Source organism: Cinclus cinclus, chromosome 18, assembly GCF_963662255.1.
Source record: "Cinclus cinclus chromosome 18, bCinCin1.1, whole genome shotgun sequence".
In the NCBI taxonomy this organism is placed as follows: domain Eukaryota; kingdom Metazoa; phylum Chordata; class Aves; order Passeriformes; family Cinclidae; genus Cinclus; species Cinclus cinclus.
In genome coordinates this window covers 12,829,033-12,833,951 of record NC_085063.1, presented here as the reverse complement: position 1 = coordinate 12,833,951, position 4,919 = coordinate 12,829,033, and positions in this window count along the sequence as shown.

The window sequence follows — 4,919 nt, the reverse complement described above, 5'->3', positions numbered from 1 at the left end:
CCTTAGACAGTGGAAGCTGGGAGCTTCTTCTGTTCCACTTGCTGGAGAACATTTCCCAGTCTCCTTGTCCAGGTGAGGGTGTTAGCTGGATGCTGTCCCTGCTGCAGGCACAGCAGGAAGGCCCTGTTCCAAAGACATTTATGATGGTGCCAGTTCTGTTTAATTATGAATTTGAACAAAAATCATGCTGTACCCTAAATGTCACTGCCAGGCAGAAGGGGAGTAATGAATCTCCAGCAATATTCACAACATCACGATTTTAAAGCATAAAATGAATATACACTGGAAGAACCCCTACAGCTGTGGCTGCCTTGGTGAAGCCATTTACAAATGCAGTTTAACATGTCCAAGTGCAGCCAGCCCTGTCTGGGGGCTGCTGGGTCTTTCTCCCGTCCTTCTCCCCCCATTTTTCTGCTTATTGTTTGCTTCATTGTTAATCCCACCTAATTTAAAAATAGGAAATTGATTTCTTATGTATCCATTACAAACCAAATCATTTCTTTATTACAGCGAGGATCATATTTCATAAGCAAGTCATGGAAAATTAAAACCATGCCTGTTGCTTTGATGAAATAATGGAGAAAAGTGCTGGAGGGGAAGGCACAGACAGCTGGGGGCTGTCATGAAACCAGTGGTGCAAGTTAACTCTTTGCTCTCTTCCAGGCCTCCCAACACTGCCTGTTCTCCTCCCCCAAGCTTCTGATTATAATGCCAAGTGGTCCTTTATCCCTGAACCTCCAAAGCACCTCAGAGAAGGAATGCAACCCCTCTGAACAAAGTGAGTCAGTGATTGTGGAGGTTTTGCTGTGTTAACAGAAGGTTTGCAGCCTGCCTGTGTGTAGAACCAGATTCCTCCCAGTATTGACACTCCTGAAATTCAGGGTTTGTGCTGCTGGGAAGGGGGACTCAGTCTGAAGAGAAGCCACAATTGCCTGGAGAGATCTCAGTGTCCATTGCACACAGGTTATGTCAGTGCAGCAGGCACCACATCAACAAGTTAGCAATGTACTGTGCCTTGGGGTGGATTATAAATTAAAACAAAATCCATTGTGTGCATTGCTGAGGATTTATGGACTGTTCTCTGAACCTCTCTGGAGCAGGCAGGACATGGGTCCTCTGAAGAGTAATCCAGATAAATGCTACAGCCCAAGGACATTGCAACATCCAACCCAAAGTTCATTGGCTACTTCATTAATGTGTTGATCTCCAGGAATTACAGCCAAAAACACCCTCTGCAATTTCCCCATCAGAAGCAGAAAGATCAGTGAGCTATCACTGCAGAATTCTTTTCCATTTTCTTTTCTTATCCATATAAAATGCCATTTCTGAGGATAAAAAATAAGCAAAACGGTCACAATAGACCACAATCAGACTCCACGAGAGTGAAGGGTAGCAGAAGAAATTGCTTTACAGTAGTAATTCCTAGCTGTTCAACTCTGAGCATATCCTTTAAACCAAGTAATTTGGTTTCTCTTCTTTGGGGTAAGAGTCTCCCATTTTGAAAAAAAGACCCCATCTTACAGTATCTTGCAAGTCTGTGTTGTTCTCAAATCCTGCCATAGAATCATTCAGGTTGGAAAAACCTTTAAGATCACCGAGTCCCCATGGCTCAGGGACTTGCTGTTCTTCCTGGAATTCAGGGCCATGGAGATTACCATCCTAAAGTAATTCTAAGTCCAGGTAAGAGGACTGGAAACCCTCACCTGATCCTGCTCCAGCTCTGGGAGGAGCCCAGCCAGCCACCAGCAGGTATTTGCCAGTTCACTGCAAAGAGCTTCCCTACAAGTGAGCCAAGGGAAGTCCTTTAAAACTCTTTATGGTCCCTTTGTGCTGATGATTCTCAGAACAGAAAAACAAATTTTGTAACTCAGTGGAAGTAAAGGAAACGAGCTCTTTCCAGGAACATCCTGCAGTGGCCTTGCAGCCCCCACCTCCCTCCAAAGGGCCTCTTTGAAGCTGTGTCACTGGGACATACCATGCCCCTTTCTACCAGTTTCTGTACTGGCTGTTCCCCTGCTCAACCAACTTATTTGGGCAATAAACAACTCAAGAAATATCTGTATAAACTACTGTGAGTTATGTCCAAGAAGCTCCAAGATCAACTAAAAGGGCCAAAATCTCAGCCTCAGTAAAGTTCTCCTATGTGAGATGCATTTAAGTTTCCTCTTAGGGGGTTATTGACTTTTTATAATTATCAAGTACATGATAGAATTATTTTCAAAATTATTTTCAAGAAGTTTCTTCTTTGTTCTTACCATGTATCACCCAAACAAAATACTCATTATAACTCTTGGAAGATAATTTCAAGTGATGTGATAAGTCACCAAAAAAATTCAGAAACTCAGAAACATTCATTTGCACTTGCACAGCAGAGCCAACTCACCAGGCTGATATTTTAATGGAACCACTGGATGTTTTCATTAGCTGCATTTGCCACAATGACAGCAACAATAACTCCCAGACAGAAGTAGAGACAAGACGCAGTAATTAGGTCAAACCTTCGGGATAGAGCTGTCATCACAGACAGAAATGGAAGTTACTCTCTCACTGCCCAAGCTCTGCAAGATGTACTGTTCACTGGGTTGTCTAAACATGATAAAGAAGGGGAAGAAATAAGGGTCATTCTGCCTTTTGCTGTTCTTCACAATTACCCTGTGTTTAATTGATCTTGATTAATTATTTAAGGTAAACAGAGCTTTCCTGACCTAACGGCAACATGTAAAGTGATTAACTTTACAAAGCCAGCAAAATGATCTGCACAGTGAGATCAGCTCTTGTAATCCATTATTTAGGCCAGGTTATCCCGTGTCAAGGCCAAGGAGGTGCTGCCAGACACAAGGCAAGATGTGGAGGTGTGATGGGGGTCCCCTTGGGATGAGGGTCAGACTCCCCCAGCCCCTTGGCATCAGCGGGAAGGGAGGAGGAACAGGAATATGAGGAAGAGGAGAAACTCTCCCGAGCTCTGGTAACTCATGGTGCCTCCTGGGGCTGCACCCATCTGGGCTTGGGAACAAGAGAAGAGGAAGACAAGCCCTTTCCAGGTGGGCTGAGGGCTGGGAGCACGTGGGAGCTCAGGGAGGTGGCAGAGCAGTGACAGGAACACCGTGGAGGGCAGGTTTGAGCAGCCCAGCAGGACCCAGCTGCAGTTTGGATCTCAGACCCAGCCCTGCAGCCTGCACAGCCCAGCCCCAGAGGCAAATGCAAACTGGCCCTCTGCCTGGCTTTATTTTGGCAGCCCTGTCTGTAACATCACCATGGGTAACAGGGCAAAAAAACATTTATTTTGTGCAGATAATGCCTATCTTAGCTGAAAATCAACCCCAGATAAAAGCTTTCCAAGAGATTCTGCTTAGATTTGTGTGTGAACATTGCAACGAAAGCAGCAGTACCCTACCAAGGCTGATAAACAATCTGGTGGCATTGATTCCTTGTATAACTTATTAAATTATGCATATTGGAAGAAAGTGATTTGTTTGGAGATCTACAGTATCTCACATCCCTTCTGGCCAATCACTAAGGCAGATACACAGATAAATGAGAAGAAAACACTCATCACCACTTTGGCTTCAGGGCAGAAGCAGATAAGGCTGATAAGGCTGCAAGTGAAATTCCCCTCCAGGCTCCCATACAAATAAACACCTATTTGGGCACAGGCTGCTCAGCTGCAGCAAAAATTCTGCTCTGATTGGTTGAAATACCAGCACCCCCAGGCACAAATAGAGCCATAACCTCCTTCCTCCGTCAAAAGTTGCTTGTCCAGAGAACTTATGCTCAAAACAGATGAGACAGGACAACTGGGGAGAAAAACAGGCACCCAGAGTCCTGGGTGGGAGACCCAATCCAGGACCATCCCTCCAGAGAAGCAGCCTCCCCCAGGCTGGCTGTGTGAGGTGAGGATGCTGTTATTTTACAAAATAAAGAGGCAAGAGAGATGTGAACACCACAAGCCAGTCCCAGGCCAGCACCACTACTGAGGTCCCCATCACTGCAGGTTGAAGGTGACAACTCCCATCTGAACTGTCCCATGGTGCTGCCACCAGCCAGGAAAATTCAGGAATGTCCCCAGCCTGCAGGATGGACTAATCTCTGTCAGCTGTGCACAGAAGCCCCCAAATCCTTCAGTCAGTGAGAGCTTCCTTTATGTTCTGGCTGTGCCACCAAAGACTCTGACACCAACTCCCTCCTTTTTAAACAGATTTCTGAAGTTTCAAAAGTCATATTGAAAAAAAAAAAAGAAAAATAAAAAAAAGAAGCTTTCTGCCAAATTGCTGATACTTCATGTTTTTGGTTTTTCTCCCACCCCAGTTTCTTTTACATCTCATCAGGTCCTTCTCCATATTTATTTCTATAAGGTTTTCTACCTCTGGGAGCAGCACAAGGATCAAACCTGGATTAAACATGCCACAAAAGAATTCAAGCCTTGACATAGCCAAAATATTGGTTTCCAATGAAACAAAACAAAAGACCAGGGTGAAGTAACTATTTCATCAGCTTGTGCAGCCATGTAAATAGATGTTGCCAAGGGAGACTGAAGAGAGATAAAGATCCACCACCCCTCCAGAGCTCACAGAGGAAATGTTCAGATCCAAACTCCACTTCCCAGCAGCGTTCACCAGTCCAGCTTCAGCCAAAATGGTGAATAAGACACATTTTACAAAACAAATATTTCAAAAATGGACAGCAAAGTTCAGGCTTCCCAGCTGGGCACCAGGAAGGCATTTCCTCTCAGGGCAGGTTTCATTTCTGAGCTGTGGGACCTCTGCAGCCTCCTACCTGTGAGGAAGAGGCTGAGCAGACCTCAGGGCTGACCCAAGAGAATAGTGTTTGTTTTTCATGGAAATATGTATTTCTTTGGAAAAAATATGTATCTCACTGGCAATCCCCAGACCTACCAGGCTGCCTCACTCCAGCTGCTCCAG